This window comes from Schistocerca piceifrons, chromosome 3 (assembly GCF_021461385.2).
Source record: "Schistocerca piceifrons isolate TAMUIC-IGC-003096 chromosome 3, iqSchPice1.1, whole genome shotgun sequence".
Lineage (NCBI taxonomy): Eukaryota > Metazoa > Arthropoda > Insecta > Orthoptera > Acrididae > Schistocerca > Schistocerca piceifrons.
In genome coordinates, this window is record NC_060140.1 from 884,736,667 (window position 1) to 884,760,713 (window position 24,047).

At 48.0% G+C, this 24,047-nt stretch overlaps 1 long non-coding RNA gene across 1 annotated transcript in view; it reads right to left on the reverse strand.

Annotated features, from left to right (window-relative positions):
• Positions 1 to 8,435, reverse strand: part of LOC124787869 — a 52,431-nt gene extending 43,996 nt beyond the window's left edge. Inside the window, exon 1 of the long non-coding RNA XR_007016021.1 lies at positions 8,404 to 8,435. This is a non-coding gene — a long non-coding RNA (uncharacterized LOC124787869). The remainder of the gene's footprint in view (positions 1 to 8,403) is intronic.
• Between the last annotated feature and the right edge of the window lie 15,612 nt (positions 8,436 to 24,047).

The window sequence follows — 24,047 nt, forward strand, 5'->3', positions numbered from 1 at the left end:
GCCTCTGCATTAGACTTTCTGTCACGTTATGAGGACGAAGGAGAACCATTGTTAAACAGAATCGTGACCGGTGACGAAACCTGGATTAAGTACGTGAACCCTGAGAAAAAAGAACAATCAAAGATGTCGGCACATTCAAATTCGCCTACCAATCCAAGAAAAGCCTCGCAAGATTTTTCTGCTAGAAAACTGATGGCAACGGTGTTTTGGGATGCCAAAGGGGTGTTGTTGGTTGAATTCATGGAACGTGGTATGACCATTAATCAAGACGTGTACTGTGAAACAATAAAAAAGTTACGACGGGCTATACAGAACAAACGCCGTGGTATGCTGACTTCCGGTATCGTTTTTTTGCACGATAACGCCCGTCCTCACTCTGCTCGCAGAACAACGGCCCTTCTTGAGTCCTTTAAGTGGGACGTTATCAACCATCCACCTTACAGCCCAGACCTGGCGCCAAATGATTATCACCTCTTCATGCATTTGAAGAAATGGCTCGGGTCACAGCGGTTTGATGACGACGAAGAGCTCAAAGATGCGGTCACAGGCTGGCTCCAGGCACAAGCGGGTGATTTTTATGCAGAAGGAATCTCAAAGCTTGTGAAGAGATACGATAAGTGCCTCAATCGCTATGGAGACTATGTAGAAAAATAGTGCAAAGATGTAGTTGTAAGATGTATATATTAAAATATTTTTATTTAACTTGGTGTATTTTTTTAAATCAACCGAAGGTTACTTTCTGAACAGCCCTCGTATATTATACTAGAACTGACATGTGATTACATTTTCATGCAATTTGGGTGCATAGATCCAGAGAAACAGCTGCCCATGCAGCTTCAACACGATACCACAGTTCATCAAGAGTAGTGACGGGCGTATTGTGACGAGCCAGTTGCTCGGCCACCATTGACCAGACGTTTTCAGTTGGTGAGAGATCTGGAGAATGTGCTGGCCAGGGCAGCAGTCGAACATTTTCTGTGTCCAGAAAGGCACGTACAGGACCTGCAACATGCGGTCGTGCATTATCCTGCTGAAATGTAGGGTTTCGCAGGGATCGAATGAAGGTTAGAACCACGGGTCGTAACACATCTGAAATGTAACGTCCACTGTTCAAAGTGCCGTCAATGCGAGCAAGAGGTGACCGAGACGTGTAACCAATGGCACACCCTACCATCACGCCGGGTGATACGCCAGTAAGGCGATGACGATTACACGCTTCCAATGTGCGTTCACCGCGATGTCACCAAACACCGATGCGACCATCATGATGCTGTAAACAGAACCTGGATTCATCCGAAAAAATGACGTTTTGCCATTCGTGCACCCAGGTTCGTCGTCGAGTACAGCATCGCAGCGTCAAGGGTAACTGGAGCCATGGTCTCCGAGCTGATAGTCCGTGCAGCTGCAAACGTCGTAGAAGTGTTCGTGCAGATGGTTGTTGTCTTGCAAACGTCCCCATCTGTTGACTCAGGGATCGAGACGTGGCTGCACGATCCGTTACAGCGATGCGGATAAGATGCCTGTCATTTCGCTGCTAGTGATACGAGGCCTTCGGGATCCAGCACGGCGTTCCGTATTACCCTCCTGAGCCCACCGATTTCATATCCTGCTAACAGTAATTGGATCTCGACCAACGCGAGCAGCAATGTCGCGATACGATAAACCGTAATCGCGATAGGCTACAATCCGACCTTTATCAAAGTCGGAAACGTGATGGTACTCATTTCTCCTCCTTACACGAGGCATCACAACTACGTTTCACCAGGCAACACCGGTCAACTGCTGTTTGTATATGAGAAATCGGTTGGAAACCTTCCTCATGTCAGCACGTTGTAGGTGTCGCCACTGGTGCCAACGTAATGTGAATGCTCTGAAAAGCTAATCATTTGCAGATCACAGCATCTTCCTCCTGTCGGTTAAATTTCGCGTCTGTAGCACGTCATCTTCGTGGTGTAGCAATATTAATGGCCAGTAGTGTATATAAAATTAAGACGAGACGGCCAATGACTTCTTCAGTGCAGATGCGTACCAAGCTCTAACTGTTACGGGAATCGGCGGAATGCCGTGAATAATGAGATTAAAGTGCAAGGGCAGCACGTTAGTAGTGTGCAGATAGGTTGAGAATTTGGGTCTGACGGGAGGCGTTCTAGGGTATTCCGTGCTGTTGCTATGACCACTGAGTGCGGATGGCTTAGTGGTCGCACCGACTATCACGGCGTTTCCCTATCGCCAAGCCACGATTCAGTTAGCATTTCCTTTGGATCATGAACGATCAAAAACGTCTGTAGTTGTATGGTTTGTACGGGATGAAATGCGCCTCCAGCTGCAAGATGTTCTTTGAATGAGTTTTTCTATTCTTAACATCGTTGTGTACACAATGCTGGTGAATGAAGAGCTGTGCGCCGACGTTGTGCGGCGCCAAGCTCCGATACTCTGACGGCCACGTAGGGTCTGTCGTGGTGTATCATGCTGAGTTTGGCCCCCGAACGATGCGGGTTTTCGTATTCCCATTTGAGGTGCCGTCGGACGTTGTGGACGCCTTTAAACCTTACGGCAACGTCGTCAGTCACGACGCAGGAACCTGAAAGGCGTTCGAAGCATACCGTGTTCTCAACGGTATCCGTCTAAAAACTGAACTGGAGAAACACGTGCTTTCGCATTTAATAATTTCCGGCTGCAGGGCTGTCATCATGTACGACGGCCAGCCGCGCACTTGTTCAGGTTGTGGCCAGGGAGGCCGTGTCCGTTCTAAATGTATCCAACGTGGACTGGTCCACACGTCGATCAGAGATGTCGTCCTCCTTGCGACGCTCACTGTGTCACCTCTGTCTTATGCATCCGAGGCAGGGCTACCTGCCATGCCCACTCTGAATCAGTCGGCACCAGCGTCGACCCCTCTCGACAACACGGTGGACGTTTTTCCCTGTCTCTCCTACACTGCCGCCGGAAGAAGTAGCAGTGGACGATAGCCATCAGCTGATGAGAGCAGTCTGTCCTGACCCTATGCTTGTTGATCATGGAGCTGTACCGAAGTCTGCTTTTCTGCCGCCTGGCCACATATCGGACGAAAGCAGCCCGACATCCGATACGGAACTGCGTTTGGAAGCAACGCTCGCTGAGGAACCATAGAGACAAAGCCATACACCTTCTGATAAGTGCCTTCTTCGGATGACGACCCTTCAGCTGATGCTGCCCTGTCCTCTGACGTCCTGGCAGCTGAAGACGCGACGTTTGTCCTCACCTCCATCTCCAGTAAGCATCCACCTATGGACACTGATCTTCCCCCTCCTGCATCCGATGTGAGTGCATCCCTTTCTGCGTCTGATGCTACCTGTGGGCACACTTCTGACAGTGTTCCACTGAACTGACCTGATGAGACGTATGTCTCCTGGGCAGACGGCGTCGATGCCGAGGATGGACGTTCTTGAGGTGTATAGAGTGGTGGAACGCCCTTGATGGTCTCAGCTCCCTCCCTGTCACAGTGATGTGCTCTTCCACTGGGGCCTTACAGGGAGCTCCCTGGGATTCCCCCGAGTTTGAATATCCCATCCTCATGGTGATGGCAGCTTTTCAGACTCATAACATCACCACAGTCAATACCATTCGCGTATGCCACAAACTGGCTTTACTCCATGAAACACTGTATACTGCGAACGTTGACGTCATCCTCCTTCAGCAGGTGCGTATAGCAATTCCTTGTGCTCCCCTTAGTTTTACAGCACATATCTCCCATACTTCCCCTATTGGTAGTGGGGTGGCGATCCTCCTGCGTGATGGTATCCTTACTGATACAGTTGCCTATCTCTCTGATGCCAGAAGTATGTCTCTCATGTTTAGTGCCATCTGGTTTGGGTCGTCGCTGTGAGCATCCCACTTTCTTTTCCAAAGCAGTCACAGCTCGCTTGCTGGGTCGCCAGGAAGCGTTGATCATGGAAGGCAATTTCAATTGTACATAGACGCCCAAGGACCAACTGCCACATCACTCCCCTTGCGTGGCACTAGCGGCAATTCTCCAGCACCTCGTCCTTGTGGATTCTTGGGAGCATGTTCTCGGGGAACGTTCACTGTTTATGCTTTTTATAAGCCATTCATCCAGCCGCTTTGATCGTGTTTATTCCCCCGCAATATTGCCAGTGGGGTACAGGCTGATGGAGACTGCCTGTTGCTTTCTCTGACCCTGACACATACACTACTGGCCATTAAAATTGCTACACCAAGAACAAATGCAGATGATAAACGGGTATTCATTGGACAAATATATTATACTAGAACTGACACGTGATTACGTTTTCACGCAATTTGGGTGCATAGACACTGAGAAATCAGTACCCAGAACAACCACCTCTGGCCGTAATAACGGCCTTGATACGCCTGGGCATTGAGTCAAACAGAGCTTGGATGGCGTGTACAGGTACAGCTGCCCATGTAGCTTCAACACTATACCACAGTTCATCAAGAGTAGTGACTGGCGTATTGTGACCAGCCAGTTGCTCGGCCACCATTGACCAGACGTTTTCAGTTGGTCAGAGATCTGGAGAATGTGCTGGCCAGGGCAGCAGTCGAACATTTTCTGTATCCAGAAAGGCCCTTACAGGACCTGCAACATGTGGTCGTGCATTATCCTGCTGAAACGTAGGGTTTCGCAGGGATCGTAACACATCTGAAATGTAACGTCCATTGTTCAAAGTGCCGTCAGTGCAAACAAGAGGTGCCCGAGACGTGTAAAGAATGGTACCCCATCCCTTCACGCCAGGTGATACGCCGGTATGGCGATGACGAATACACGCTTCCAATGTGCGTTCACCGCGATGTCGCCAAACGCGGATACGACCATCATGATGCTGTAAACAGACCTGGAGTCATCCGAAAAAATGACGTTTTGCCATTCGTGCACCCAGGTTCGTCGTCGAGTACACCATCGCAGGCGCTCCTGTCTGTGATGCAGCGTCAAGTCAAGAGTAACCGCAGCCATGGTCTCCGAGCCGATATTGCATGCTGCTGCAAACGTCGTCCAACTGTTCTTGCAGATTTGTTGTCTTGCATACGTCCCCCTCTGTTGACTCAGGGATCGAGACGTGGCTGCACGACCCGTTACAGCGATGCGGATAAGATGCCTGTCATTTCTACTGCTAGTGATACGAGGCCGTGGGGATCCAGCACGGCGTTCCGTATTACCCTCCTGAGCCCACCGATTCCATATTCTGCTAACAGTCATTGGATCTCGACCAACGCGAGCAGCAATGTCGCGATACGATAAACCGCAGTTGCGATAGGTTACAATCCGACCTTTATTACAGTCGGAAACGTGATGGTACGCATTTCTCCTCCTTACACGAGGCATCACGACAACGTTTCACCAGACAACGCCGGTCAACTGCTGTTTGTGTATGATAAATCGGTTGGAAACTTTCCTCATGTCAGCACGTTGTAGGTGTCGCCACCGGCGCCAGCCTTGTGTGAATGCTCTGAAAAGCTAATCGTTTGCATATCACAGCATATTCTTCCTGTCGGTTAAATTTCGCGTCTGTAGCACGTCATCTTCGTGGTGTAGCAATTTTAATGGCCAGTAGTGTATATCTGCGTCATCAGTCTCTGCCGCCAAAGGATGTGACGCGGCCGAGGACCATGGAAACTGAAAACGATCCATCTTACTTCATCTGACTGCTGGCAGGTTATCGAGACCACGTGAATAGCGTGTCCTCGACGCCATGATGGGTATCAGTCTGCGCTGTCATGGTGGATGCTGTGCACTGAGCCTGCTCTCCATATGGCCTTCACTGTTTACAGAAGAGAGGTCATGGCATAGTTTCGACAAACCAATGATTGCCCTTTCACCATTCTTTGGGAATGTGCTATGATGCCGTATTCACCAGCATCAGGGGGTGGTGAATCGTACTAAAGCACAGCTTACATCTAGCTTTCATCGTCACCTCGAAGGAGCTATGCTCAGGGCGTGCTCACATGACGGATTAGCGCAAGAGCATTCATCAATGTTTGATATGAGAGTTGGATGGCGCCACCGTCAGACGACTTTGATTAATGGTCTTATGACTGATGAGAGGCGGTGCTTAAAGAGCCATTGTGATATAGGGTCTGCCGTCCATGCACATTATGTTATGCTGTACTCTGCACAACAACACCACCCTGCCAACATTATGGCAGTCTCGTGGCTCTCCTTTGGCTCGGTTCCTGGGGATGTAACAATGGATCTGCTTGCTGACGTCATGGAGAATGAAGTCGGTGATTCTATCCAGGTAGGTTCTGGAGCTTTTCGGACATTTCGTCCCCTAATGGCGCCGGTGTAGACGGAAATTTGTCAAGACTTACGTTGCCTCTTGTGCAGATACCAGACGGTTTCCTCAATGGTCCCATCATTCCCATCCACAAGCCTGGTGGTACCTCACGGATATATGATTACCACCCCTTGGCGTTGCTCAAGAGCAACACAAAGATCTTTACCCAGCTATTGGCTGCACAGCTTTAATGGATGGCCTGGTATGTGGTTTCCCCTGATCAATCTTCTTTGGGAGGTGCCAATAACATCCGCACTGCCCTCTCTCGCTATCGGGACGTAATCTCTCTTGCTCACGCTTGTCGTTTGTCAGTTCTTGACTCAGCCAGGCGTTCGATCGGGTCGATCACGACTACCTGTAAGGGATGCTTTGCAATATGGGATACCCTGACACTACTGTCGACGTCGTAATGCGTTTCCTTCATGGAGCTACGTCCCATGTACTCTACAATGGTCGTCTCACTCCTCCCATCTTGCTCTGCTGTTCAGTGCGTCAAGGTTCCACTCTTCCTGCACTGTTGTATGCTGTTGCTCTGTGGCCTCTGTCAACCTCTGTCTGGTTTGTCTCTTGGTGGTCATGTGTTCAGCTGCTCTTCATAGCAGTGCAGATGTCAGTGAGTCACTGGTATAGGTTACCGCCTATGGCGAAACTTCTAGTAGCTGCCTTAATGTCGAGTGTCATGGCTATGGGTCTGGGGCTTCCTGCGGACGGTGTTACTCCATTGCGTCCGATGCTTAGGACTCGATTTCGCAAGTGATCTGCAGCGCCTGCTGGGCTCCTAGGTCATCCTTTATGAGCCCTCAATCTCCTGCAGCGGACACAATGTGTAAATGTATATTTGGCGTCACGCATCTCCCACGCGTCACAGACAACGACATCCATGGCCCGCTGCATGCTCGTGGCATTGGGTTCGTAAGTTTGCCACGGCTTGCTGTTCAAGATAAAATGCGAGACCCTCACTCCCCAGTCGTGCAGCGGTGGTTCAGGTCAGTATCTTGTCCCTGACAGAGGGACAGCCCTTTTCATCAGCTCCCACATGGCGCTGTGGAGCCGTTGTCCTACATGCCTTAAAAATCTATTAAGCTTTCGGACGTCCTGCCACGTACTGTCAATGCGCCTTACATCCACGAAGGCTTTCTTCAGCAGCACAGCTCACCGAATGTGGTTGAGGGGAAGCACCCCACGTCGACTGGTGTGCCATTTGGAAATCGGTATCTACTCCTTATCTGCTGGTCTGTATGGTATCTTGTGGTCACATCTTCACGGGATTCACCCTTGCAGACACTCTGTTGAGTGTCGCCAACGATGCATTCGATACAGACGAGCACCACCTGGTGTGCAGACTGGCGGTAGATGTCTGGTTACTGGTGCGACAGATGCAGGCCCTAATTACACAAACGACTCCTCATCAGATAACTTCTCACCTGCTCCTCTTTCCCGCAAGCGAAGACGAAATCCGTGAAGTGCATCTGTGGACACTCAGTTCACAACTTGTTTGTTGATGGCGAGAAAAATATAATTAACTTTTGTCACTTTCTTAATGAACGCCATTGTGCAGTTGTCCGCAATCCCAAAACCAACAAATTTTCTCCGATTTCCTTTGTACTGTCTTTCTTCAAAAATGGCTCTGAGCACTATGGGACTCAACTGCTGAGGTCATTAGTCCCCTAGAACTTAGAACTAGTTAAACCTAACTAACCTAAGGACATCACAAACATCCATGCCCGAGGCAGGATTCGAACCTGCGACCGTAGCGGTCTTGCGGTTCCAGACTGCAGCGCCTTTAACCGCACTGCCACTTCAGCCGGCTACTGTCTTTCTTAATCCACCCCACAGTTGGGGTGTTACTGCAACGAGGAGTTGATCCGCGCCTTTTCCACTCTCAGAACCGGTTATTCTCTGCTCATTGGAAAGTTCTTGTCCGAAAAAATATGCATTAATAGCATCATCTCAACGAGTCTGACGCCTTGCCGTTCCCTCTTCCTCGCAACACCGATATCCTGGCATTCTCGATGGTATTAACGACAATGAAAAAAACGAAAAATGTAACAATGAAATTACAATTAAAAAGGAAATTACTAAATAGATAAATCATTGATTTTCTTTGTACCTCTATTCCATGTTTCCCTGGGGAGGGAACGGGACATCGCGACTGGGCCTCAGGTTACGATCCCTGCTCACCTTGCCCCCACCCCTCCCTTTGGGCGCCAGGAAGGTTCCTTAAAAAAGAAAGAAGTAGTGTCCTAAAAAAAAAAATTGGTGTGAGCATCTACCTAGCAAGCAGCAGACCCAGGTTCGAATCTAGGGCTCGCACAAATTTTCAACTTTCCCCATCGATATCAATCAATGCCCATTCGCAGCCAATGTCTACAATTCCTTTGTTTCCACGCAGTGTCTGTGGTGCGCTGTCGTATTTTTAGTAAGTAGATGGGATAAGCACCATGCCCCGAAGGTAGTGTATGGCTCAGATGGTCTACATCTACATCTATATGGATACTCTGCAAATCACATTTAAGTGCCTGAAAGAGGGTTCATCGAACCACCTTATAACACTATCGGCTGCTATTAAGCATTACTACAGCTCTGCTGATGTTACGTCTGTGAAACGATTTTTACTGTGTAAAAAGCTAACGAATGCCCTGTTAATGGAAGAGCCACGTACAGCACTATCAAATGAGGAATTGTGCATATAGTATAATATTACCCCCCCAGGATTTGATCATGATGTATGACTAATGAGGTCTGATACTCCGAGGAGTGTAGGCGACAACCCGCACCGCCGCACTAGGAAAACTCCTAGCGGAGTTGGTTTGCCATTGCCTTCCTCCGACTGTAATGGGAATAAATGATGATGATGAACACGACACAACAATATCCAGTCATCTCGAGGTAGGGAAAAATCCTTGACCCTGCCGGGAATCGAACCTGGGACTCCCTGCGCGGGAAGCGAAAACGCTACAGCAAGACCACGAGCTGCGGACGTAAGGAATGAAGGAAGGAAGGACGGAAGGAAGAAAGTATATCATTCTTGTTCTTTCATTTATTTTAGGAACAAAGTGGACAGCTAGTAACAACTGCAAACGATAAGGACGTAGTTGTAAGCGTCTCCTTATGAGACTCGATATAGACGTCACTGAAATAGCTATATCACGCCTAGCCTTCCAAACTGACTTCTTGGGGCTACACATCAAAGACTGTCTTATTCGTTTAACACATTCTTCAGCGTCTCTCGTCCGTGTGACGAATAGTGCTCATATTGAAGAAAAACTGCTTGAATTGCTCTTTCATTTGAGATATTATTTGTAAATGTAAGTTGAATGTAATAAATTCTACAAAACATTAAAAACCCCTATATTTAATATGAAACGACCGGTATACCGAACGCAGGCGTTCGGCTCCATTTCAAGGTGCTGTGAGCTTTTCCGAGAAAGACTTTGCAGAATACCATCGTTGTACAAGTTTCTCTTCAGGTCAAGAGGGAACAGTGTTCTATATTTTTGTAGGGCATGCAGAAATGCTGATATCTTTTCTCGCACGTTGCAGCTATGTGCTCAGCCCAATTTGGCTTCTCATGTGCGTCGCCCCTGGTGACGTATTTCAGCCTCGGTTCAGGTTCTCGCGTCGTCGCGGGAGTCGGCAGTGTTTTGTTGCGCGGTGCCTGCTGGTGTCAGGAGTGGCCGCGGAGGTCTTGCCAGGGCGTGGCAGGTGCGTGCGAGGGCGTGCCGACCTCGCCAAAGGTGTTGTCGGAGCGGCCGCCCTTGGCCATGAACGCGCAGGCGCGAGGCCGCCCGGGAACCCGAGCCCAGCCGAAGCCGGCCAGCGCGGCCGTTCGGAAACCCTGCCCTGCCCTGGCGACGGCCGCGCCCCTGGCAGTGACCTTCGCCACTACGGACACGGTGAGGCGAACCCGACCGGCGCAGCGCGCCGCCTCCGCCGCGAGGGCTCGGGTTCGCTGCGATCCGGGTTCGATTCCCTGTACTCCGCTGTTCTGGTTACCATAATTTGTTCCGCGTGAACGCAAGAATGCATCTTTAATCGAGGTCATCGTTAATGTTTCGCTCCTCGCACCCGGTACCTCTTCGGAACTGCTCAGCGTTCTCCGGTGTCGTGATAGTGCTTTCTGCCGAGCACAAAAACTGCTCAAAAAGGTTTTGCATCACTTGCAAATCCACATCTATATTCATACTCTGAAAACCATTGTGAAACCGTTGTGAAGTGTATGAGCAAAGGGTCTTTCTTAACATTGTACGTGTCAGGTGTCTGTTCCAATCGCGTATGGAGGGTGGGAATAATTACCGCTCAAATGACTCTGTGCCGGTTGTAACACACCATATATATGATGGAGACAAACAGCAAGACCTATTCGACACGTGTGCGTATCACGTCGAGGCAGTGACGGGGCGAGGGACGATTGCATATGTGAACCAACAACCATAGCGCTGCCCGTCAACCCACGAACGGCTGCCGCCACGGTAGCTCAGCGTGTTCGGTCAGAAGGCTAGCTGATCTCCGTAAAAAAAAAAAAAAAAAAAAAAAAAAAAAAAAAAAAAAAAAAAAAAAAAACAACAACTGAGTTAATGTATCAACAACGAACTGAAACGTGTGTCTTTCGACGTCCGCCCAGACCAGATACAACGAACGAAAACGAACAAAATGAGACAAAAAAAGAAAAAAAAACGGCAACAGGACTATCGCACGGCCAACCGGAGCGCGTGGGGCAAAGTTTCCGTAGTTTGAAAATGGTGCGTTGTCGACCTGCACAACATTGGTAATTTTGGTTCCTACTGGCATCAGCTATCCGGGGTTAAAATTTCGTGACACAGTTTTTCTCCACCCTATATGTATGTCCTTATGTCCGCCCCGATAGCTGAGTGGTCAGCGCGGCGGTCTGATTTTCTCCTCGTTATAATTTCATCATCATCATCAGTGGAAGGCAACGGGAAACTACGACTGGAATCACTTCCCTAGACGCTCATGCGGTGGACCTCCCTGACAAGGCTTCCCCCATGAAAAGACCTACCGCAAGGCACAACAAAAAGTTATATATACATAAAAAAAAGAAAACAAAACCACGCAGCACGAAGGAATTATCCGAATGGGACTATAATCGATAGCTGAATGTATATGTACGGAGAAATAAATGATAACAATTTTAGAAAAACTGGATGATTTATCCAATGGAAAGAGCTTCACCAGCTGAGCAAGTCAATAACGCATTGGTCCACCCCTGTCCCTTATGCAAACAGCTATTCGGCTTAGCATTGACTGACAGAGTTGTTGGATCTCCTCTGGAGGGATATGGCGCCAAATTCTTTTCAACTGGCACATTACATCATTTCATTTTTCATTGAGATCATCAAAATCACGAGATGGCTGGAGGGATCTGCCCATACGCTACAAACACTCTGAACTGGGGAGAGAGTCGGCGGCCTTGCAGGTCTGCAGGTGGACATTATCTTGCTGAAATGTAAGTGCAGGGTCGTTTGCCATGAAGGACAACGAAACGAGGCGTAGAATATCGTCGACATACCGCTGTCCTGTAAGACTGCACCGGGAGACAACCAAAGAGGTCCTGCTATGAAAAGAAGTGGCAACCCAGACCATTCCTCCTGGTTGTCGGGCTGTATGGGGGGGCGGCGTCCAGATTAGTATCTCCAGACACGTCTTCACTGGTCATCGGGGCTCAGTTATGGTTGAAATGTCTCTGAGCACTATGGGACTTAACTGCTGAGATCATCAGTCCCCTAGAACTTAGAACTACTTAAACCTAACTAACCTAAGGACATCACACACATCCATGCTCGAGGCAGGATTCGAACCTGCGACCGTAGTGATCGCGCGATTCCAGACTGTAGCGTCTAGAACCGCTCGGCCACACCGGCCAGCAGGGCTCAGTTAGAAGAGGGATTCATCACTGAAGACAATTCTACTCAAGTCAATGAGATTCCAGGCCGGAGAAGTTTGGAATCGTGTGAGACAGTGTTGTCCTACTCTGTATACGTTCAGTATCCCCTCTTCGTCCTATTTGGTAGCCAGCCGTTGTGGCCGAGCAGTTCTAGGCGTTTCAGTCTGGAACCGCGCGACCGCTACGGTCGCAGGCTCGAATCCTGCCTCGGGCATGGATGTGTGTGATGTCCTTAGGTTAATTAGGTTTAAGTAGTTCTAAGTTCTAGACGACTGATGACCTCAGATGTTAAGTCCCATAGTGCTCAAAGCCAAGCCTATTTGGTCTGGGGGCACCTAGTGGTTTGTAAGGAGACTTCTTTGAATCATCTTCCCAGTATCCTCTCAATGAACCAAAATTTACTACCTGCTTTCTCTACGATTCATCCTATGTGGTCCTTCTGTTTCTTACCTCTGCAAATTGTTAGACCCAGGTACTCGAATCAGGTGACTTATTTCAGTTGTGATTCGCTGCTGTTTTTGACACAGGACACCACTTCTATGCGTTTTCTGAAGTGCACAATTTGACATTTCTGATTTCGCACAAGTTGCCTTTTTGTACCATTTTGAAATTTTATTGAGATTTAACTGGGTAAATGTATAGCTTTATACAGTTAGTACGTCATTACAGATAACCCCTTCATCTCCAAAAAAATGTGTGAGGTTCTTGTTAATGTGATCAGCCAAACCATTATAAAACAATTTGAGTAACAAGGACCTCTACGCATTTGCCGCCTACGGCACACCTGAAGTTACTTCTACTTCTGGTCATAACAAGGTTAGGCTGTGGTTGTTCCTTCTTCGTGTTTCCACTTTACACCATCAACACTCGTCTTAGTCAGCTTTAGAGGGGTTGAAATGTCCCTGATGGAGTAGTCACTGGATGTCACCTATATATATCGGGGACATTTCAGGCCTGCTAAAGCTAGTGAGCTGCAAACGCGAATGAACAACCACAGATAAACCGAGACCAGACAGACCTCATGTACTGACCGACTGTGATCATAGAGCATTTCGGAGGGTGGCAGTCCAACTAGCACAACGACTCTGCGTAGGGAGTTGAAAAGGGGCGGGGGGGTACAATGGTGGAACAGATCCTCACAAGCCACGCTACTGTAGTCAATGCTAAGGACGCTTGAGGCAGTGTAAGAAGCTACGTCACTGGACGGTGGATGACTGAAAACAAGTGATTTGGAGTGACGCATAATACCGTACCCTGTGATAATTCGACGAAAGGCATTAGATCTGGTGAATACCTGGAGGACGTTACCTGGCATTATGCGTAGCGCCAGCAGTGAAGTACGGTGGAAGTGGTGTCACGGTACCCGTATGTGATTAGGGTGTGGTTAAGAGAACGCTAAATTCGGAAGGATATGAACACATTTTCAGCTTCGTTTACTGTATACAGCAAACGGAGAGGCTGGAGACAGCGACTGCATGTATTAGCATGACAGTGCACTCTGTCATAAAGCAGCATCTCTGATGTAGTGGTTTTTGGAGAATAATATTCCTGAACTGGACTGACCTGCTCAGAGTACCGATTGTATGATTACGAAATTACAAAACAATATAAATTCTTCCAGTCCGTAGTATTGGTTGACAACAGTCTCGGTAGCAATTTTAGTTATTTTTATTTATCAACTAAGCATTTCACCTTATTTAGGCATCTTCAGGCTGATCTTAATTCGGTATTTCTTAGGACGATCCTTTAGACAGTGTAGCTAAGAGGCGTCGCCGCGTACAGCAGGTCAGCATCGCCTTCGTTAACGTCAGTAAATACTTTCTAGATGGACATGTCTGACTCCCATCGTGAACGCGATATGCAGGTCTTGGAGTCACACATGTCCATCTAGAAAGTATTTATTGAGGTTAACGAAGACGATGTTGGCCTGATGTACGTGACGATGCTCCTTAGCTACACTGTCTAAAGGATCGTCGTAAGCCAGCCGGTGTAGCCGAGCGGTTCCAGGAGCTTCAGTCTGGAACCGCGCGACCGCTACGGTCGCAGCTTCGAATCCTGCCTCGGGCATGGATGTGTGTGATGTGCTTAGGTTAGTTCGGTTTACGTAGTTCTACGTTCTAGGGTACTGATGACCTCAGATGTTAAGTTCCATAGTGCTCAGAGCCATTTGAACCGTTTTTGATCGTCGTAAGAAATACCAAATTAAGATCAGCCTGAAGATGCCTAAATAAGGTGAAACGCGTAGTTGATAAATAAAAAAAAAACTAAAATTGCAACCAAGACTGTTGTCAACTAATGCTACTAAACAATCACAGGAAGCTGTTACCCTAATAAATATCTAGGAGTATGCGTACAATGTCGGCAGCTCGTGGTGTCGCGGTAGCGTTCTCGCTTCCGGAGCACGGGGACCCGAGTTCGATACCTTGCGGGGTCAGGGATTTTCATCTGCCCCGAGATAACGTCTTCCTCATCATCATTCACCCCCATTCCGGTCGGAGCAACGGCAAACCACCTCCATTAGAACCTTGCCTAGTACGGCGGTGCGGGTCTCCCGCATCGTTCCCCTACGCTCTGCCAAGAAGCATGGGGCTTCATTTCCATGCGTACGATGCGTATTGAAGTGGAACGACGATATAAGTTTAATCGCGAGTAAGGCAGACGCCAGACTGAGATTCATTGCAAGAATCCGCAGAAAATGTAGGGCTTCAAAAAAGGAAATAGCTTACAAAACAGTCATTCGACCAATACTTGAATATTGCTTGTCAGTATCGGATAGGCACCAGATAGAAATGATAAACGACATGGAATAGCTCTAGAGAAGAGCAGCACGTTTCATTATAGATTCATTTAGAGAGTGCGAAAGCGTCACGGACGTGCTCAGCCAACTCCAGCTGCAGACGTTGCAGGAGAGGTGTTCTGCATCACGTTATGGTTTACTGTTAAAATTCCGAGTGCGTACATTCCTAGAATCATCAACCAATATATTGCATCCTCCTACATATATGTCGCGAAAAGACCATGAACATAAATTTAGAGAGATTCGATGCCACTCGGAGGCTTAGCAGCAATCATTCTTTCCGCGAACCATACGCGACTGGAACAGGGAAAGGGGCAAGTGACACCTGTACACAAAGTACCCTCCGCCATACCCCCGTGAATTAGCTCGCGGAGTATCGATGTAGATGTAGATGTAGATCTGAACTCAGTCAAACACCTTTTGTATACGTTACAAGAGATGTGCATTCGTACCTGGGCGCCTCCACACTTTTCTACGACGAACGTCAAGTTCGGGCAAATCGTCAGTGAAACGGACTCAACGCCATTGATCCAGCTTATGTTCCCGGTATTCCCTTGTCCACCTCCTTTGTGCAAAAGGCGTTAGTACTGTAGGTCACAATGCACACCCACACCAAAAAAGGCAGTACACAGTTCTTTTGCATTCTCAGTGGAGTACCTACGAGACATAATTTGTAGGTAGCGATCTTCAGCTGGTACTATTGACCTCAGGCGACCACAACGAGATACATCTTCAAAGTTTTGCGCTTCAATAATGTTGAATCCGCGTACCACGAGGTTCTCTCTCTTTCTTATGGACATTGTCTTATTTAAAGTTTACCAAGTGGTAATTTTGTCTAAGTCGTCCCGCGTCTACTTATGGTCATCTAGAGACGATACAGTGGACAATCTGGCGGTACTGCCGACCTCATCTGATAAACCGTTTGTGTCTTGGGAGCAGTGGATGTGCTATTATGTTTCTATGAGGCACACTCGATGTTTCTTTCGAGTGTCACTTGCCAAAATTTATTCGAGACAGTTATATACAGCCACACAAATAAGTGAAGCACCCAGAAGGGGAGGAAAAAAAAAGTGAAACTTCATTGTTTAAGAGAGTAGGTGATGTTATTTCACTGGTTGTGTAATAGAGTCAGATTTAGAAAGATATACTGCCTTATCAGTACGATGTTGCATCCCCTCTGGTCTGGATGCATGCGCTGATTTGGTTGGAGAGGATGTCATGAAGCAGTGGTATCATCTCTTGAGGTGAGCTGACCCACAACTGTTGTAACTGCTGCTTTATACCCTGGATCTGTCATTGGCACAGAGTTGAGATCCTAGCTGATCACACTCACGTTCCATTGGGGACAAAACCTGGAGATACTGCTTGTCACAGGAGTACATCAACATCAAATGTTCAAATGTGTGTGAATTCCTAATAGACCAAACTGCTGAGGTCATTGGTCCATAGACTTACATACTACTGAAACTAACTTATACTAAGAACTGCACACACACACACACACACACACACACACACACACACACATGCCTGAGGGAGGACTCAAACTTCCGGCGGAAGGGACTGCGCAATCCAAGGCATGACGTCTTTAACTGTGCAGCAACTCAACATCTCCCAGGCATTTCGTACAGGCATTTGCCATGTGTGGACGAGCATTATCCTGTTGAATAATGGTACCACAATACTGATGAGTGGTAGGTAACCCACGAGGATGCAGGATGTCTGTAACGTATCGCTGTGTTGTCAAGAGTTCCCTCAGTTACTACCAGGCAGGACCAGGAGTCATACCTGATGGCTCTCCACATTATGATCCCAAGAGTAACACCGCTGTGCTTCTCCAAAAGATTGGGAGAGTGGGAGAGCTCCATAGATCACCGCTATACTCCCCAACGACGGTCATCGAGGATAGTGCAGAACCATGATTCATCCTCTGCAGTCCAAGTCATGGAACCGCCCCTAAGATGGTTCAAATGGCTCTGAGCACTATGGGACTTAACATCTGTGGTCATCAGTCCCCTAGAACTTAGAACTACTTAAACCTAACTAACCTAAGGACAGCACACACACCCATGCCCGAGGCAGGATTCGAACCTGCGACCGTAGCAGTCGCGCGGTTCCGGACTGAGCGCCTAGAACCGCTCGGCCACCGCGGCCGGCCCGCCCCTAAGACATTCGTTTGTGGCGGGCTGCTGTGGCCGAGCGGTTCTAGGCACTTCAGTCCGGAACCGCGCTGCTGCTACGGTCGCAGGTTCGAATCCTGCCTCGGGCATGGATGTGTGTGATGTCCTTAGGTTTAAGTAGTTCTAAGTCTAGGGGACTGATGACCTCAGATGTTAAGTCCCATAGTGCTCAGAGCCATTTGAACCATTTTTGAAAAACACTAATGCACACTGTTAGGCGTGCTACCTGTCACAGATAATTGCAACTCTAATTAAGTGTATACCCACCTATGGTGGGTCAGGCACTGTACACATCTTTGAAGGTGCTCCAGGTGATCATATTTTATTTATTGGTCGAAAGTGTGGTACACTATCGAATGCCTCTCAGAACTGTGCGCAGGCGGAGTGCACCTGTTTAACTGCATCTACCATTTGCAAGATATTGTGTGCAAATAAAGCAAGCCGTGCTGCATGGGAGTGGTTTTCTTTAATCCGTGCCACTTGTTTTAGAGAGAGGTCCTTTCCTCCACGATCGACATATTGTTCAATCTGACAATATCCTTTAGAATCTTGGAACAGACCGACGTTAACAATAATGGTCTATAATCCTCAACATCTGATATTCAATTCCAGTTTTTGAATAAATGTATGTGACCTGCACACTTCGCCAGACATGACCGAGTATGCACTGTACGAGGCATTCTTCGTAAGTGTGGGCTAGCGAGAAGAATAATTCTGCGGCACACAGTAGTCGAACTTAATTCATTGTTACAGAGCAGTAACAGGACCAACAAAAATAAGTGTAATGTGATCGTCCCGCCCCCCCCCCCCCCCCCCATGAACCATGGACCTGGCCGTTGGTAGGGAGGCTTGCGTGCCTCAACGATACAGATAGCCGTACCGTAACCACAATGGAGGTGTATCTGTTGAGAGGCCAGAGAAACGTGTGGTTCCTGAAGAGGGACAGCAGCCTTTTCAGTAGTTGCAGGGGCAACAGTCTGGATGATTGACTGATCTGGCCTTGTAACGCTAACCAAAACGGCCTTGCTGTTGTGGTACTGCGAACGGCTGAAAGCAAGGGGAAACTACAGCCGTAGTTTTTCCCGAGGGCATGCAGCTTTAATGTATGATTAAATGATCATGGCATCCTCTTGGGTAAAATATTCTGGGGGTAAAATAGTCCCCCATTCGGATCTCCGGGCGGGGACTACGCAAGAGAACGTCGTTATCAGATTAGATGGGTAGATCACGTAACTAATGAGGAGGTATTGAATAGAAGAGGGGAGAAGAGGAGTTTGTGGCACAACTTGACAAGAAGAAGGGACCGGTTGGTAGGACATGTTCTGAGGCATCAAGGGATCACAAATTTAGCATTGGAAGGCAGCGTGGAGGGTAAAAATCGTAGAGGGAGACCAAGAGATGAATACACTAAGCAGATTCAGAAGGATGTAGGTTGCAGTAGGTACTGGGAGATGAAGAAGCTTGCACAGGATAGAGTAGCATGGAGAGCTGCATCAAACCAGTCTCAGGACTGAAGACCACAACAACAACAACAGAGCAGTAATAGGACCAAGAAAAAATAAGTATAGTGTAATCGTTAGGAATGTCATCATAAGGAGTAGTGACCAGATATGAAACGGCGGTAGCTGAGAAAGAACACAGGAATCCTTGGCTCCTGGAGCACTTACGCCCGGCTACTTGACTATCAGGCTAGGCGTTGGGTCGTCGGAGCCGCTTGAGGAGCAGTGAAACACAAAGGCAGGCAGCGAGCAGGCAGAAAAAGAAGAGCAGTGTGCTCCAGTGGGGCGGTGCGTGGTCGCCGCGGAATGCTGCCGAGACGGAACTCATTATCGTGGGCTCTATCGGCGGTCTGCCTCGCCGCCTTCTAAGGTCATTCGGCACACGACCGCCAGGGAACTCCAGCAGCGCACGAAATGGACTGCAACAGTGTCGTAAATTGGTCGTTAACCTAGTTTTAAACGCAATTGTTCCAAAACATTTGAAATTCACTTTCTCAATAACTTTCTCACCATTTTCTGTAGCATAAAACATATGACTCTCAATCTTTAATAATATACAGGGTGGTCCATTGATAGTGACCGGGTCAAATATCTCACGAAATAAGCGTCAACCGAAAAAACTACAAAGAACGAAACTCGTCTAGCCTGAAGGGGGAAACCAGATGGCGCTATGGCTGGCCCGCTAAATGGCGCTGCCATAGGTCAAACGAATATCAACTGCGTTTTTTAAAATAGGAACCCCCATTTTTATTACATATTCATGTAGAACATAAAGAAATATGAATGTTTTAGGTGGACCACATGTTTCGCTTTGTGATAGATGGCGCTGTAGTAGTATGTGGTATCATGTAACATACCGCCAGTGCGGACGATATTTGCTTCCTGATACATTACCCATGTTAGAATGGACCGTTTACCAATTGCGGGATTGATGTATGGCTATTGTGATCAAAATGTCCAACGCGCGTGTGCTATGTATGCTGCTCGGTGTCCTGGACATCATCCAAGTGTCCGAACCGTTTGCGGATAGTTACGTTATTTGAGGAAACAGGAAGTGTTCAGCCGCATGTGAAACGTCAACCACGACCTGCAACAAATGATGATGCCCAAGTAGGTGTTTTAGCTGCTGTCGCGGCTAGTCCGCACATCAATAATAGACAAATTGCGCCAGAATCGGGAATCTCAAAAACTTCGGTGTTGAGAATGCTACATCAACATCGAATGCACCCGTACCATATTTCTGTGCACCAGGAATTGCATGGCGATGAATTTGAAGGTCGTGTACAGTTCTGCCACTGATCACAAGAGAAATAACGGGACGATGACAGATTTTTTGCACGCGTTCTGTTTAGCGACGAAGCGTCATTCACGAACTGCGGTAACGTAAACCGGCATAATATGCACTATTGGGCAACGGAAAATCCACGATGGCTGCGACAAGTGGAACATCAGCAACGTTGGCAGGTTAATGTATGGTGCGGCATTATGGGAGGAAGGATAATTGGCCCCCATTTTATCGATGGCAGTCTAAATTGTGCAATGTATGCTGATTTCCTACGTAATGTTCTACCGATGTTACTACAAGATGTTTCACTGTATGACAGAATGGCGATGTTCTTCCAACATGATGGATGTCCGGCACATAGCTCGCGTGCGGTTGAAGCGGTATTGAATAGCATATTTCATGACAGGTGGATTGGTCGTTGGAGCACCATACCATGGCCCGCACGTTCACCGGATCTGACGTCCCCGGCTTTCTTTCTGTGGGGAAAGTTGACGGATATTTGCTATCGTAATCCACCGACAACACCTGACAACATGCGTCAGCGCATTGTCAACGCATGTGCAAACATTACGGAAGGCGAATTACTCGTTTTTGAGAGGAATGTCGTTACACGTATTGCCAAATGCATTGAGGTTGACGGACATCATTTTGAGCATTTATTGCATTAATGTGGTATTTACAGGTAATCACGCTATAACAGCATGCGTTCTCAGAAATGATAAGTTCACAAAAGTACATGTATCACAGTGGAACAAACGAAATAAAATAGTCAAACGTACCTACGCTCTGTATTTTAATTTAAAAAACCTACCTGTTACCAAATGTTCGTCTAAAATTGTGGGCCATATGTTTGTGACTATTACAGCGCCATCTTTCGCAAAGCGAAAAAAGTGGTCCAACTAAAACATTCATATTTCTTTACGTACTACACGAATATGTAATAAAAATGGGGGTTCCTATTTAAAAAAAACGTAGTTGATATCCGTTTGACATATGACAGTGCCATCTAGCGGACCAACCATAGCGCCATCTGGTTTCCCCCTTCAAGCTAGACAAGTTTAGTTCTTTGTATCTTTTTCGTTTGACGCTTATTTCGTGAGATATTTGGCCCGGTCACGATTAATGGACCACCCTGTATAGATCGCCGAAAAAAAATGCATTCTATGGACAAGTGATGCGAAAGATAATTCATAAGATAAAAATTCCAGACCGAATAAAAGACACATGTCACAGCAAAGGGTGCCCAAACAGTCGCATTAACACGCAGTGTACACCTCTCCGGTGGCGACACAGACGGGTATTCCCGCAAGCAAACGAACATTAAAGTGCGAATGACATCCAGAGATAGATTCTCCCAAGCATATTGCACCTTTTGTTGTAATTCGGCAACGCTTCTTGCAGGCTCTGGAGAATGGAGGAAGTGCCCGCTTCATGTCCCGTACGTTTTCAACTGGCGATAAATCTGGCACACTGCCTGACCAGGGCCGTTGTACACCACTGCGCCACAGCAGTCGTGTGTTGGTGTGCCTTGTCCTGCTGAACAAGCACATTGCCTTCCTGTCGAAGAGGTGGCAGTAGTATGAGGATAGGCATGTGCATTGCGGCAGTCGCTGTTTATTTTATCCCGCAGAAACACCAAACGTGGCAGCGAGTATAACTGATGACAGCACACTACGAAGCGTGGGATGGTATCTACACTCATGCTCATAAATTAAAGATAATTGCAGAATGTGGTGTCAGACAACGTGGCACTACACAAAACTGGCGCTAATAGCATAAGCACATAGGGAACACACAGACACAGATCTGCAAGTCCACAGTGTTGGTGATTAAGTTGAGAAAACCGTCCCGAACCACATATGCTACAAAACGCCACTGTTTCCTGCGCATATACCCTGACATCAGTTTGGGATATGATCACCATGCACACATACACAGGCCACACAACAGGTTGGCATACCCTGAATCAGGTGGTCGAGCAGCTGCTGGGGTATAGCCTCCCATTCTTACACCAGTGCCGGTCGGAGCCCCTGAAGTGTCCTAAGGGTTTGAAGACGTGCAGCGATACGTCGACCGAGAGCATCCCAGACGTGCTCGATGGGGTTTAGGTCCGGAGAACAAGAAAGCCACTCCATTCGTCTGATATCTTCTGTTTCAAGGTACTCCTCCACGATGGCAGCTCGGTGGGGCCGTGCGATATCATCCCACAGGAGGAAGGTGGGACCCACTGCGACCCTGAAAAGGCGGATGTACTGGTGCAAAATGACGTTCCGAAACATCTGACCTGTTACAGTTCCTCTGTCAAAGACATGCAGGGGTGTACGTGCACCAATCATAATCGCACCACACACCATCAAACCACGACCTCCATACAGGTCCCTTTCAAGGACATTAAGGGGTTGGTATCTGGTTTCTGGTTCACGTCAAATGAAAACCCAGCGAGAATCACTGTTCATACTATACCTGGACTCGTCCGTGAACATAACCTGGGACCAATGTTCCAATAACCATGTACTGTGTTCTTAACACCAGGCTTTAAGGGCTCTCCTGTGACCAGGGGTCAGTGGAATGCACCTTGCAGGTCTCCTGGCGAATAATCCATGTCTGTTCAGTCGTATGGAGGCTGTGTGTCTGGAGACAACTGTTCCAGTGGCTGCGGTAAGGTCCTGAGTAAGGCCACCTGCAGTACTCCGTGGCCGTCTGCGGGCACTGATGGTGAGATATCGGTTTTCTTGTGGTGTTGCACACTGTGGACGTCCCGTACTGTAGCACCTGGACACGTTTCTTGTCTGCTGGAATCGTCACAATCTTGAGATCACACTTTGTGGCACACGACCTGCTGTTTTTGACCAGCCACCAGTCGCCCTAGTATTCTACCCCTCATAACGTCATCAATTTGTGTTGTTTGAGCCATTTTCAACATACAGTCACCATCAGCACGTCTGAAAACGTCTGCCCACTTACTCGCTGCACCGTACTCTGACATGCACCAACACACCTCTGTGTATGTGGACTGCTGCCAGCGCCGACGAGCGCAGCTCAAATGCACCGCATGATCATACCTCGAGGTTATTTAAACCCGTAAACCTCCCACCATAGCGTTGTTTCACCGTGTACCAGCATTATCCTTAATTTATGAGCATGAGAGTATATGTCCTTGGCGAAATCAGTTTGAAATAGGCAGCTCACCAGACTCACATCACACACGTGTATGTCTATCACTCGCATACAGAGAGAACCTACTCTCCGCGCTGGTGACGTCAGAGCGCCAGTCCTGTCTCCAGTCGACTCTTCGACGACACCAGAGTAGACATGCTTGGCCTTGTCGTCGTGTTATGGCAGCCTGGCCAGACGCACGCGTGATCTAAATCCTGCAGCAGGAAGACAGTTCCCAAGGTGCAATATGTGCCTGGATTTCTTCCCTGGATGATGCTCGATCGGCCACCGCTGCTCTTACAATGCGTCAGTCTGCACTATGCGGCCGTCCAGAAGCAGGTCTACTGGTGTGGTATGTTCCACAGACCATAGACAATGCACGACACATGCAGCAGTTCGTCGATACTTCCGCGCAGCTTCCCGCAGGCTTGCAATTCGACCCCATTCGATTGGTTGCTGCACGTGTTGGGGCACATATAACGGTGGCGTGTCACTGTTTTAAACAGTCGTCTGTGGAACATTCCCACAGGTTCTGGACGTCGGCGTGTACAGACGCACGTTAAGACCGAAGCAATGGTGGCCGACTGAACATAATCTAGGGACGAAATTCACGAACATGTTGTTTATATTTGAAAAAAAAAGCATTAACAATTGTATATCAATACGATATCCTCCAGGAACTGCCTTCTTCGGAAACTGGCGGGATCGAACTGGGGTATACATCCACAAACATTAAGAACAACAGCTCTTGCCTTATGATATTCTGCAGGAGAGTATGCTAGCCCAGTGTGGTACAATTCAGTACATGCAAAGCAGGTTGATGTAGCCTTAAATGACAGCTGTAGGATTGTTACAGGCTGCCTAAGGCCAACCCCCATGGACAAAGTTCAATGTCTCGCTGGGATTGCTCCATGTGACACCAGAATAGAGGT